The sequence below is a fragment of the Chlorocebus sabaeus genome, chromosome 25 (assembly GCF_047675955.1).
Source record: "Chlorocebus sabaeus isolate Y175 chromosome 25, mChlSab1.0.hap1, whole genome shotgun sequence".
Taxonomy (NCBI): domain Eukaryota; kingdom Metazoa; phylum Chordata; class Mammalia; order Primates; family Cercopithecidae; genus Chlorocebus; species Chlorocebus sabaeus.
In genome coordinates, this window is record NC_132928.1 from 56,450,951 (window position 1) to 56,466,120 (window position 15,170).

At 37.5% G+C, this 15,170-nt stretch overlaps 1 protein-coding gene and 1 pseudogene across 2 annotated transcripts in view; one reads left to right on the forward strand and one right to left on the reverse strand.

Moving 5' to 3' along the window:
- Positions 1-15,170, forward strand: part of LOC103230569 (TNF superfamily member 4) — a 278,327-nt gene that overhangs the window by 197,402 nt on the left and 65,755 nt on the right. The window lies entirely within an intron of this gene.
- LOC119619887 (small nucleolar RNA U13) lies at positions 2,945-3,069 on the reverse strand (annotated as a pseudogene).

Consider the following 15,170-nt stretch of genomic DNA (forward strand, 5'->3'; position numbering starts at 1 on the left):
ATAATTGCAGCAATTGAGTCAGATGTTTAGGATCCACTTTGAATTCTAGCTCTGTTGCTATTTCTACCACATCTGCAATACTTCCTCCGGTGAAGTCTTGAACCCTTCCCAGTCATTCATAAGGGTTGACATTAAGTTCTTCCAAACTCCTGTTAATGTTGATATTTTAAACTCCAAACAAGAATCAAAATGTTCTCAATGGCGTCTAGAATAGTGAATCATTTCCAGAAAGTTTTCAATGGATTTTGCCCAGATTCATTAGAGGAATCATTACTTATAGCAGATATAGCCTGACAAAGTGCATTTCTTTAATGGGACTTGAAAGTCAGAATTACTCCTTGATCCATGGGCTGCGGAATACATGTTGTGTTAGCAGGCATGAAAAGGACATTTATCTTCTTGTATATCTCCATCAGATATCTTGGGTGATCAGGTGCATTGTTAATGAGCAGTAATGTTTTGAAAGGACTCTTTTTCTGAGGAGTAGGTATTAGTAGTGGACTTAAAGATAATCAGTAAACCATGCTTTAAATGAATGTGCTGTAATCCAGCCTTTGTTATTCCATTTATAGAGCACATGGAGAGTAGATTTATACTTAAGGGCCCTAGGATTTTCAGAATGATAAATGAGCATTGGCTTCAACTTAAAGTCATCAGCTACATTAGCCCTTAACAAAAAAGTCAGCCCGTCTTTGGAAGCTTTGAAGCCAGACACTGACTTCTCTCTGGCTATGAAAGTTCTAGATGGCATCTCCTTCTAGTAGAAGGCAGTTTCATCTACACTGAAAAAACTGTTGTGTAGTAGAGCCACCTTTATCAATTGTCTTACCTAGACCTTCTGGATAACTTGCTGCAGCTTCTACATCAGCACTTGCTGCTTCACCTTGCACTTTTATGTGATGAAGAGTCTTCCTTCCTTAAACCTCATGAACCTCAAAGGCCTGTTTTATTCAGGATCTAGCTACTTTACAGTGAGAGAGTCCTTCAGAGTATGTATCCCACCACATAGGCTAAAGTGGAGGTCTTCAGGAACCATGTTCAGTTGAACTCAGTGCCTGTCACAATGATTCATTGAATGAGTAACTTACCTTTGACATAGGTGAAGAAGGTAGCTGTCAGTATAGCATGCAATGATAGATCTGGGACAGAATTGGTGCTGAAAAATACTTCCACATTGCTCCCAGTTGATGCCTGCATCCCTTTCTAAATGAGCTTCTTTTAAGTTAAAGCAGATATCATTTAATACATGGAAATGCCTGCCAGGTTGGTCTCTGTAGGTAACATGTAAAAATTGTCATCAGTCATTTATCATTTATACCTTAGTAAGAATTTATTATATAAACCAAATGAAAGAGTCATCACATGTTTAAGCTAAAGAAACCTTAGACTTTATACATTTAAAAATATAGGCCTGGAAAGTGGTTCACGCCTGTAATCCCAGCATTCTGGAAGGCCAAGGTGGGTGAATCACAAGGTCAGGAATTCAAAATCAGCCTGACCAACATGGTGAAACCCCATCTCTATTAAAAATACAAAAATTAGCCAGGCATGGAGGCATGTGCCTGTAATCCCAGCTACTCAGGAGGCTAAGGCAGGAGAATCGCTTGAACCTGGGAGGTGGAGGTTGCAGTGAGCTGAGATCCCGCCACTGCACTCCAGCCTGGGCGACAAAGCGGGACTCTGTCTCAAAAAAAAAAAAAAAAAAAATTTGGACTGTGAAATTTAACATATTCTATCCATATTACTCATAGACAGTGAGTTTAAATGTCTGATATAAGATCCTATAACAAACTCTACAACCACCAAGAAAACACAGATTTTTATTTCATTTTTTATTGATACATAATAATTGTGCATACTTATGGGGTGAGTGTGATATTTTGGTACATGTATGCAATGTGTAATGATCAGATCAGGGTAATTAGAATATCCATCACCTCAAACATTTATCGTTTCTTTGTTTGGGAACATCCTAAATCTTCTCTTCTAACTATTTTAAAATATACAATAAATTCTTATTAACTATAGTCACTCTACTAACAAACACTAGAACTTACTTCTATCTAACTATATTTTTGTACCCATCAGCCAACATCTCTTTACCAGCCTCACCATGCTTCCCAGTTTCTGGTAATCATTCTACTCTACCTCCATAAGATCAACTTTGAAAAACCAGGTTTTGTGATAAGAAGATTGTGTGGAGGTTGTGCATGAAAAGACTGGGAGTTGGACACACCTGGCTTTGCCAGTTAGTGATGTGTGACTGGGCAAATTCTTATTCTCTCTGTGGCTTAGTTCATTTTTCACTGAAATAGATAATGTTAGTATGTCCCTCATAGGATTGGTTGTGAGTATTAAATGAGATAATGTATATAAAGCATTTAGCAAATGTCTCATGCATAATGAGTTCAATACATGTTGGCTGAAGATTTGATTACTCCATCCTTCTAGCTGTAGCAGCAAGCCAACACAGAGGAGAACCTTGATCTTGAGAACATTGATCACCTTGAGCCATTAGAAAAATATCTAAATGTTATCTTAAAAAATAGAGCCATTATAGCTTTCTTACGTAAGCATATTTCAATAATAATATATATTTTTCCAATTTAAAGGGATATTCAATAGCTTCCTGAGAAATTTAGTCATACATTAGTGGTTATTCACTTTCTGATGATGACATCTAAATGAAATATGTAGGCACATATCATTCTGCCTAATTCCAATGTTCTTGTTCTCATCTTGAGGATGAATATATTAAAACTTAGATTCATGGAACAACTAAAAAGCCAGGATTCTATACTAAACATCTTTACTAAGTTTGTTAAGCATGGGCTCTCTCCATTTAGAGTACATATAATCTTCTACATCTGAATTCTTCCATATATTAAAATCACTCTGGGCAAAAAAATTCCTTTTTATTTTCTTTTTTGTTACTTTTCTTTCATGTCAGATGGGTAATGTGCCAACGAACTTTGTGTGAGATGTGCCTCCCTCAAACTGTTCTAACAATGCACATCTCACGTATTAGTGTGAAAACCCAATTATCACGCTTATGAACCACAACAGAATCACAAAAAATATGTCCCCATTTTTTTGAGACTCAACACTGATTTTATCTCTTGACTTTAAAGCCTCTTTTTCAGTATTTCAAGTTTTGAGATTATGTAAGGACTAGTAATACTTAAATCTAGCAACTGAGAAGTACCCTTACAAATTGGAAAGTAGGTTATTGACTGAGAGTTTAAATAATAAAATCCATGTATAATGAAGGAGATGAGTCATCTCTAACAGGCTTAGAGATTATTAATAATCTTTAAACTTCTGACTCATGATTTTTGAAATTTCCCAAAGACCTGTCAATAAGATCTGGGCAGAATCTCAGTGAGACAGAATTAGAATGTGATTTTAACATAGTAAGTGGAAATAATCAATTGCATTATATTATTTTAAAATAAGGTATTGGGAGCAGACAAGCTTCCGTAGTGAAAGCTAAAAATGAGGGCCGGAGAGAAAACATTCAAATGTTTATTCAGCCTAATCCAAGGAATAAAAACTAACTTGTTGTTAGGTAGTGATTCATTACCAGGACTCACAACAATGATTCAATGAGGAGGGACCATTAAGACTAATTATTGTGTTTTGTCTTCATGTTCTCCATCCACCCATTCATCCACCCATGCCCCCACCCATTTATTTGACAAATATTTATTGAATCTCTATCATCTACCAACTACTAGTTAGATTATGAACACATGAAAATGAAGGACACAGACCTTGAACTCAGGGAACTCATAACCTAAAGGAGGAGAAACCAGAAAGACACATCAACCATGATTAGTGTAATTGGTAAAATGGTACAAAGAGGAATGGTATCCAGCCTCCCTTGAGGGGCTGGAGGGAAGAGTAGGCAAGAAGAGAGGAAGAGTAGAGGTGGGAGACAGTGGTGGTTAGGTTACAGTGACGGACATTATGAAAAGAGTATATGGGGAGGATATGGGGAGGACATCACTAGTTTAATTTGGAAGGATATGTGGAAGTTTGGTATGCAGAGAAAGGGAGAAAAGACATCCTAGGTGGGGCACTGTGTATAAAACAGAGGAAAGACTGAAAAAGTGAGGCATTTTCTGAGAAGACCAAGAAGTTTGAAAAGAGATGAGGCTACAGTTTGGCAGAAGGCAGTTTATAAGGGGCCTCACAGACAATGGAAAATATTTTATAATTATTCTAAAATAATGGAGAATAATTAAATGACGTTGAGTGAGATTATTATGGATTTGTGTTTTGTTTTTACTCATTATTGGTATTGCACTAAATGTCAAGGGTGTTAGAAAGGAGACTGAGGGAAACCTGAAAAAAGGTAGTAGCACTGGGAAATGAGAGAAGGAATGGGTATGACAAATACTTAGGTGACAGGATTTATCTAGATTCATGGTTAATTTTTTGGAGTGTAGGTAAGGAAGGGAAGGCAATTAGGATGATTGCCAAGTTTCTAATTTGAATACAAATTGGCTGGTGCTACGTTTTCTATTATTGTTAGGAAACACAGAGGAGCAGATAATGATGAAGACATGGTGAGCTTAATTTTGGACCATGATATTTGCGTTTGACTACTCAAGTGGAGCTTACCAGAGGCAGTTGGATGCATGAAGCTGCAGTTTGGGAGTGAGATCTGGGCTGCATAATTAAGTTGGGGTTTTTAACAACATAAAGACAGAATTGAAGCCATGGATAAGAACGAGGACTGACGACAGAGACTTGAGTAAATTAACATTTAGGGAGAGGAAAAGTAAAGGGAACTCAGAATGTCCAAAGAGCTAGAAGAACCAGGTAAGAGTATGGGCTTAAACCATGGAAAGAGAGTTCTGTAAAGAAAAATGAACAACAGCATTTAATGTTACAAAAAGATCAAAAGAAAGGTGAGAAATGTAGATGTTCATTTGATTTTGAAATGTAGGGGTGCTCTTAGTCACCATTTTTATACAAAATATGAGTTGCGATTATGACCTACAATGTCCTATGGGAAACTAGCTTGCCAACTTTAAAAAAATCACTTAGTAGTAATTGAGTCAGTGGCCAGGAGAAATGAGATCTTCCAGCAGTAACAATGGACATATGCTCACTGGACAAGTAGGGCAGCTACTGTGTTTCTTGTGGGCTAGTAAAAGTTTTAGATTTTACATGTTTTGATTACAAATATGTTGTTCCTCAAGATATTTTTGTTGACAAGCAATTTGACCCATTTGTGTGCAGCCGCTGTGGTTGATCTGACATTCTTATAGTGCTTTTACAGGGAATTCTGCCCTTATCTTCTTTCTTGAGTAATTGGCTAAATCATATCATCATATCAATTTATTTCAAGAATGCTTCTGGTAGCTGGAACATGTGCTCTGGAAGTCTCCTCCCATTGCTGTGCCTCCCATTCCTTTAATTAATTTTGAAACATCATTTGTGTGGAAAGAAGGTTATTCCATATTTATGTAATCACTTATATGCTAGCTGTGCTCTGAGATGATATTTGATTTGTTAAGAAGTAAAGTGCAATTTTTTGAAGACTTTACTTTCCAGTGAAACTTTCATTGAACTCTGCCTCATAGATACAAAGGCTTTTCATGCTGATGCTGGGAATGGCATAAATGATGGTGGTAGGCTTACTTAATAGAGACAATGATAAATGTTGTTAAAGTAATCCATCCCAGCTGGAACCTGAAATGAATGGGCTTGGGAGAAGAAGAAAAAATATTTCTTGTCTGTTTCAGGGAGGGTGGAGATAACCAGAAATGCATCATTTTGAAGGAGCAATCAGGAGAGTGTAAGAGATATATAAATTCATTCATTCATTAAAAAATTAATTGAACACCTACTCTATACCAAGCATTGTGCAAAGTGCTGGCCGTGTAGTAATTAACAAGATAAACAAGATCTCTGGATGCACAAAATGGGAGAATGTAGTATATTTTTAATTTCAAGACTTGAAATTGAATTGAAGTAAAAGTTGTCAGAGAAGGTCGGGAAAAATGACAGTAAGACTTGGGATCTCCTATTTAAATGATCTGAGAGCATTTGGATACCATTCTTCTTAGATGAGCAAATCTCATTGTTTATTGAATTTAGGCCTGACACAAGAAGGATTTGGACCTACACTAAAGTTTTACACTCCCTGGGATTCTTCGTGGTGTCATTCTTCCCTTAGTGTAATCCTCCCTCCTTTAACTGTCATGCTATTTCTGCCAGGAACCTTTCTGTAGGATACTTGGCAATATAAACACAATGGTTAAAAACATGAGTTTTGTAATCAGACTGACCAGGACTCTGGTTTGTCATTGATGAACAATGTATAACCATACGTACTTCATTGGACTTCTGTGAGATTAAGTGAAATGAATACCCAAAGCTTTTAGCACCCATTGTGCCTGATACATTGTAAGTGTCCATCATTATTAGCATTGCCCTGGATTCTAATAGTGACCCCAGAGACAGTGCTAATGCAGAACTGATAGCAATAAGAGACAAATCCACCTGTGTACTAGCCACCCTTGTGAGTCACACCTGGTAATTACTATTATATATTAAGTACTTATTATGTCCCAGCTTTATGCTAAGTAACTTACACATGAGTTGACAGTATCTATTCCTCCATATCACTCTTCTCTCATTTTTTTGTTCTTACTGTTAAAGTTCTGAGGACACCCTAGAAATAGGGCATCCCCCCAAAATTGGGGTCAATATGTTAGAAAGGCTACACAGGTCACAGCAGAACTCTAATCTCTTAGACTCCCAAGTTTAAGACTGCACTTTCTGACGGGTGCGGTGGCTCATGCCTGTAATCCCAGCACTTTAGGAGGCCGAGGCGGGTGGAACATGAGGTCAGGAGATCGAGAACATCCTGCCTAACACGGTGAAACCCCGTCTCTACTAAAAACACAGAAAAAATTTGGTGGTGGGCGCCTGTAGTCCCAGCTACTCGGGAGGCTGAGGCCGGAGAATGGCGGGAACCCGGGAGGCGGAGCTTGCAGTGAGCCCAGATCAGGCCACTGCACTCCAGCCTGGGCGACAGAGCGAGACAAAAAAAAAAAAAAAAAAAAAAAAAAAAAAAATATATATATATATATATATATATAGACTGCACTTTCCATCAATGCTGTATTGAGGTCTCTTTCTTTATTTTCCTGGCCAAGTCATCAGAAGCTGGTTGAAGAGAACAGATCTTGAATAGTTACCTTCATGACAAATAATAACAGCTACACACTTTCCCATGGTCTTCACCCCAGACAGGTTTCTGTCTCCTCACTGTGGAAGGTGGTAGGGTGAATACCATGAAACCACGTGCTGCTTTCTTTTTTACCACTGGCAGAGTTTCACCCTGGTTGAATGGGTTCAAAGAGAAGGTTTCACTCTAACTGCTGGCCTTACAGACACCTGGAACGTCTGAAGCATTATTATTATGGCTGACTTGTTCTGAAGAACTCAGGCTTTTCTCACTTTTAGAAAGTGTAATTTTGTGTACTTGTTTGAAAGGAAGAGAAATACTGCCCTCAGAAATGAAAATTCTCTCACAGCATTACTGTTAGTTAGATATCACATGTATATCGAGCTGCAGATAATAAAGCAGCTGTGTCAAGCCCCCTGTGATGGCTGAAGAGCCTGGTTCTTGGGTTAAAGAGGACAGACACAGGCAAGTTCTCCTCATCATTCTACCTGTGATTCGCCCAGTGGCCTGTTCTAATCTTCCTTTCTAAAATTCAGGCCAATGGTAATTTTCTTATCAATAGTACTTAGTCAAATTTCTTGCAAATTTGAAATGTCAAATAGAAAACTCCCACGAAGTTGAGCTCGTAAATTAATCATGGTTGCAGGAGCTAACCAGCAATGCCACTGGGCTAGACTTCAGCTCCTTTCCTGTGGCCCTAATGCCTCCAACTCAGTGACTCCTTTCTCTACTCATTCTCTCTGCTGCTGTTTAGGTTAGGCTCATTGACTCCCAGCTTAGTGTGCTTTTCCTTTGGACAAGATGACAGAAAGTTGACCGCCATCATAGTGTTTGAGTCCTTCCCAATCATGGGAAACTGGGAACGACTGTGTACACTCTTAAACTGTGTGGTAGAGGTGGAGAGGAGAAGGAAGAGGATAGTTGAGTGTGAAGCCTATAGCTTAGAGAGTGTCTTCCTGGTGAAAAATTGCACTCACTGGGCAGTGGCGTTACAGAAACAGGCTTAATTTGGATTAATCTTTCTGTAAACCTTTATTGAGAATTGTTTCATAAAACAATGTCACCGGACTTCTCTGTTGTTTGTCTCTCTTTTGCATAAGTTTAACATAGTTATCTTTAGTTTTTCATTCTTAGGTATGACGTTGGTTGTCGATACTGATATTCTTTTTCATGTTAAGGAAATATCTATTACACATTTTTAAAGAGTTCATTTAACTAAAGCAACAGTTTTCAATTTGATTGAATTTCTTTTTCACGACAACCAGTTAAGAAGCTTTTATTGTTTTTCTTATTTAATATAATGGTACTCATACCAACCACACTATTGGGAGGTTTTAAAGGGCTAAATACGTTAAGCTTCTAGAATAGTGTCATATAGTGTTAGCTGTTATTATGATACATGATGTGGTATGTTATCTTAATAAATTACAGATAATCCATTCTTACATTCCTGGGATTAAACCTCAAAGCCTCTGTCAACCTGGGCTGGTGACTGATGTGTGTCCCATGGTGGGGGAACTCTAAACATTGTAAACATCTTTTTTCCCCAGGAGTTCCATGTTTTCCCTTGGGATTATAATTGTGTAAAAGCCAGGCATTAACTTCCCTCTCTCCCAGCAAACACTGGTAATAAGAGATCTGCAAGTGCTTACAAATTGAACAGAAGTGGTCTCACCTGCTGTTGGTCAGATTATTTTGAATGGTCAGCAGAGTGTTGTAATAATAAAAATATGGAAATGACAGGTGGATTTGTTCAGAGGCAATTCACCTTGGTGTTTTTACACATCTTATGACAGCTTTAGTTCTAGACTGTCTTTTCCAGGATGGTTGTATAGCATACAGGCTTGGGAGCTAGAGATGGTATCTCTCTCCAGGTCAGACAGTAGATTTGTTTCCTGAAAAAGATAATATAGTTTCTCTCTGTGGAGCAAAGTTTGGGCAGATTTGCTTGCAGCCACTTAAAAGATGGGAAGTTTCCTAAACTTAGGGTTCCTCAGCTGGGATGGGACATGGATGTGTCAGCAGCATCTGCCCAGGCCTGTTCTGTGTCGTTCCCTTTCCTGATGGGATTTAGGGACAAAGGGACATATGAGAACATGGAGCTTGTGCTGCATGCTCTGCCATGAGTAAAAATAGTCCAAATCAGTTTGGGCTTGTTTCCTTTCCAACTAAATTTTGAAAGGGCGTCAAGTCAGCTTAGTACCTATGCTGTTGCTTAGAGATTGCTTAAGCTCTTGACAAGAGTAACACAAATGACACTATAGCAAAATGGTCAAAGTAAAGTACTGCATGTGAACAGGCAATTAACTCAGGGGAAATCTAGCTGAAAATGTATGGAAAGTTTCTTTATTTTACTTAGACATGCAAAATACTCTTTATTAAACATATATCAAAAATTAGGTACTTATCAAATTGACTGAATTTAAAAACATATTTAACTGTGCTGATGAGAAAATGAATATAGTTACCTTGTACAATCCTTTCAAGAGAGTGAATTCTTACTGTATTAATTTTCTATTGCTATGTAACATTTGAATCTCTGAATTCTTTTTCTGGGATCAGCTGGAGAAAACGCTCTGCTTTTGAAGGACTCATGTAGTTAGGTAAGATCCACCTGGATAATGTCCCTATAGTAAGGTAATAGAATCAGGGAATCTGTCATATCCATAGTTCTGGGGATTGTGCAGGGTGTGTACACAGTGGGAAGAGGGGGACATCTTAGAATTCTGCTTACTGTGGTTACTGTAATCCTGGAAAGCAATCTGGCAATATCTTTTGCAATTATGCATCCATATACCTTTTGATTCTGCAACCCAGCTTTTAGAACTTCCTTTTTATAGAAATAAGTACAGCAACATATAAGAATAAAAGTTCAGAAATGTTTTCTGCATTTTTAATGACCTCAAAAGGAGAATGCTTGAATAAATTATGAAATATCAAAGGCATTCTTATTATAAATGACTTCGATCTTTATTGATTTGTACAGTGACAAATGCAAATTGTTGAGCAATATGTGTTTAAGAATATGATTCTATTTTGAAAAGAAAAATACAGAAACTATCTGTGTATACACTGTGTGTGTGTGTGTGTGTGCGTGTGTGTATGAACATGAAGAAGCAGGGACATCAACCTGTTAATTAGATTGCCTCACGGGCTAGGAATGGAAAGAGTTAGATGGGGTGGTGAATGGGGAGACTACTAGGAACTTTATCTTTACACATCTCTGCACTATTTCACTTGCTATAAGTAATATCTCACTTTTGTAATTAGAAATAATAAATATTATAGAAAGCTAAACCAAATGCATATCTCTTGTAGAAAGTTCGCAAAATACAGTCAAGCCTAATGAAGCAAATGCAATTATCCACAATCCAAACATCCAGCCATATTTCCTTTTAACAGTTTACTATATTCTATGCACATACATCCAAAAATTCAAAGTGCTAATATTACTTTGAATCTTGATCTTTTTTGTGTGTGAATATATTACAGATGAAAGTCCATCTTCATCCTAGGATTGTGTACATAGCTATGAATATTTTCTTCCATGGTTATTATGGTCTAGTTTTAAATATTTAAATGTTTAATTCCCCTGAAATTTATTTTGGTGTACAGTGCTAAATGAGGATCTAATCATCTACATTTTTTTTCCCAACTGGTAAACTATTGTCTCAATAACATTTATCAAATAGCCATCCCCATTGATTAGAAATGCCACTTATATACTAAATTCTTATACAAAGGGTCTTTGAAAAGTTCATAGAAAATGTTGAATATACAGAAACCCATTTCAAAAATTTTTTGCACCACAATAAACTTGTACTAATTTGTGATAAAATATCTGAACAAGATCTAGCTTGAGGCACTAGGAAGAATAAGACATCAGTTTGAAGAAAGTCCCTATCAAGAGCAACACAAATTCTGCTAAAATTGAAGCAAGAACAAATATCATGGTGAAGCTTGAGTGGAAGAATGGTGAAACCACCTTTGCTTTGTGATAGATTTATAGAGACAATGCCTCAAATAAATCAGTAGTTCACAAATGGATAATTTATTTTAAGAAAGGACAAGATGATATTGAAGATGAGGCCCACCATGGCAGACCATCCGCATCACTTTGCAAGGAAAAAATTCATTTTGTTTGTGCCCTAATTGAGGAGGACTGATGATTGACAGCAGAAATAATAGCCAGCATCACAGATGTCTTAATTGATTCTGCTTACACAGTTCTGACTGAAAATTAAAGCTGAGCAGCTTTTCACTCAATGGGTTCCAAAGTAATTGTATCCAGATGAGCCGCAGAAAAGAGCACAGCTTTCAATGGGAATTTTAAATGAATGAGATCAAGACCTTGAGACATTTCTTTGAAGCACTGTAATAGGAGATGAAACACACTTTTACCAGTGGGACCCTGAAGACAAAACCCTATCAAAGCAATGGCTATCAAGAAGTGGAAGTGGTCCAGTTTGCATACAGGGCAAGAGCAAATGTTGTGGCAACATTTTTCGGGGACACTCAGGGTATTTTGATTGCTGACTTTCTGGAAGGCCAAAGAACAATAACATCTGCTTATTACAAGACTGTTTTGAGAAAGTAGCCAGAACTTTGCAGAAAAACAACCAGGAACGCTTCACTAGAGAGTCCTTTTTCACCATGACAAAGTTCCTGCTCCTTCCTGTCACCAAACAAGGACAATTTCATGAATTTTGATGGGAAATGATTAGGTTACAGTCCTGATTTGGCTCCTTCTGACTTCTTTTTGTTTCCTAATCTTAAAAAAATCTCTAATGGGCATGCAATTTTCTTCAGCTAGTAATGTAAAAGAAGACTACATTGACATGGTTAAAGTCTCAGACTCTCAGTTCTTTTTTTATTATTATACTTAAAGTTCTAGGGTACATGTGCACAATGTGCAGGTTTGTTACATATGTATACATGTGCCATGTGCCATGTTGGTGTGCTGCACCCATTAACTTGTCATTTACATTAGGTATTTCTCCCAGTGCTATCCCTCCCCCATCGCCCCACTCCATGATAGGCCCCAGTGTGTGATGTTCTCCGCCCTGTGTCCAAGTGATCTCATTGTTCAATTCCCACCTATGAGTGAGAACATGCGGTGTTTGGTTTTCCATCCTTGCGATAGTTTGCTCAGAATGATGATTTCCAGCTTCATCCATGTCCCTACAGAGGACTTGAACTCCTCCTTTTTTATGGCTGCATAGTATTCCATGGTGTATATGTGCCACATTTTCTTAATCCAGTCTATCATTGATGGACATTTGGGTTGGTTCCAAGTCTTTACTATTGTGAATAGTGCCGCAATAAACATACGTGTGCATGTGTCTTTATAGTAGCATTATTTATAATCCTTTGGGTATATACCCAGTAATGGGATTGCTGGGTCAAATGATATTTCTAGTTCTAGATCCTTGAGGAGTCACCACACTGTCTCCCACAATGGTTGAACTAGTTTACACTCCCACCAACAGTGTAAAAGTGTTCCTATTTCTCCACATCCTCTCCAGCACCTGTTGTTTCCTGACTTTTTAATGATTGCCATTCTAACTGGGGTGAGATGGTATCTCTTTGTGGTTTTGATTTGCATTTCTCTAATGACCAGTGATGATGAGCATTTTTTCTTGTGTCTGTTGGCTGCCTAAATGTATTCTTTTGAGAAGTGTCTGTTCATATCCTTTGCCCACTTTTTGATGGGGTGGTTTGATTTTTTTTTGTAAATTTGTTTAAATTCTTTGTAGATTCTGGATATTAGCCCTTTGTCATCTGATCTTTGACAAACCTGACAAAAAAAAAAAAAAGAAAGAAATAGGGAAAGGATTCCCTATTTAAGAAATGGTCCTGGGAAAACTGGCTAGCCATATGTGGAAAGCTGAAACTGGATCCCTTCCTTACACCTTGTACAAAAATTCATTCAAGATGGATTAAAGACTTAAATATTAGACATAAAACCATAAAAACTCTAGAAGAAAACCTAGGCAATACCATTCAGGACATAGGCATGGGCAAGGACTTCGTAACTAAAACAAAAAAAGCAATGGCAACAAAAGCCAAAATAGACAAATGGGATCTAATTAAACTAAACAGCTTCTGCACAGCAAAAGGAAACTACCATTGGAGTGAACAGACAACCTACAGAATGGGAGAACATTTTTAGAATCTCAGTTCTTTAAGGATGGACTAAATAGCTGGTACCATCACTTACAAAAGTGGCTTAAACTAGATGTAACTTATATTGAGAAATACAGTTTATATTTTATATTTTTATTCCATTTTCTCATGAACTTTCAAAAGTACTCTCATATATATTTTCAAAAATTCAGTTCTGCTCCATTGGTATGTATTTCTGAAAATTTGGTTCTACTGCATTGGTCAGATTATGACTCTAGTGACACCTCATTAAAAAATGTACTATAGCTTTATAATATACATTCACATCTGGTTGGGAAATCTCCCTACTACTGTTGTATTTCTAATAGTTTTGTGTTTTGCTTTATTTTCTTTAGGCTTAGCTCCCTTGTTACGTATTTGCTTTAACCACAACTCTATATAATTTTGCTCCTTCAATGCCCAACATAGTTGGGAAAAATGTACCACCATGCTGAGTGTCTGACTTTAAATTTATGATTACTCATCTTAAGTATTATGCTTCCCAGTAATAGTCTATATTTCCCTATACTATTTACTCTCCCACTCTTCTAGATGATCATTTTGTACCATCTCTTTTCTCTTCAAATCTTTTCTTCCCAATCCTCACCTTCAGTTGTAGCCTCTGCTTCCTCCTCAATCTTCTGTTTACTAAGCATTTGAGAGCCCCAGAGTCCTCTTCACTTTTCTATTTACACTCATTGCCTAGGTGAGCTCATCCAAACTCATAACTTTATGTGGCACCTTTACACTAGCGATTCCCAAACTTACAGTCCCGACCTTGACCTCTTCCTTTAACATCAGGGTCTAGCTGCTGCTCATCTTTACTTTGAAGTATTGATAGACATGTGAAGTTTAAAAGTTCCACATTGAACTCCTAAATGTTTTCCCCAAAACCTGCTCCTCTCATGATCTTCCCCATTTCAGTACAGGGCAACTCTATTTTTCCAGTGCTTCAAGTCAAAAGACAATTGGGATTGTTCTTGACTTTGCTGTTTCTTGCATACCACACACTTGCTCTGTTAGCAAATTCTATCACATCTGCTTTCAGAGTATTCTCACAGTCTGACCCCTTCTTAGCATTCCTGCAACCATCTATGCTGGAGGCATCATTATCCTTATTGCAATAGCCTCCTGGCTGGTTTCCCTGCTTCTTTCCCTGCCAGCTCTTCCAATGTGCTCTCAGCAAGTGGCCGCAGTAATCATGTTAAAACATGAATCAAATCATGTCATGTCTTTACTCAACCCCAAAACAGTTATCCTCTTTTATCTAAACTTTCTGTAGTTTCAGTTACCAGTGGTCAACCATGGCCTGAAAATATTAAATGAAAAATTGCACAAATAAACAATTTGTAAGTTTTAAATTGCCACTGCTCTGAGTAGCATGATGAAATATTTCACAATCCCACCCAGGACATGAATCATCCCCTTGTCCAGTGTCTCTATGCTGTCCATGCTACCCACCTGTTAGTCACTTAGTAGCCACCTGGGTTATCAGATCAACTCTTGTGGTATTGCAGGGCTTGTATTCAAGGAACCCTTATTTTATTTAATAATGGCCCCAAAGCATGCAAAAATAGTGATGCTGGAAATCTAATTATGCAAATGGAAGCTGCAAAGTGCTTCCTTTAAGTGAAAAGGTGAAAGTTCTCAACTTAATAAGGAAAGAAAAAAATTGTAGGTTGAGGTTACTAACATCTATGGTAAGAAAGAATCTCTTATCTGTGAAACCGTGAAGAAGGAAAAAGAATTTCAGGCATTGTATACATAGGGTTTATCTATATAAACTATCTGTGGTTTC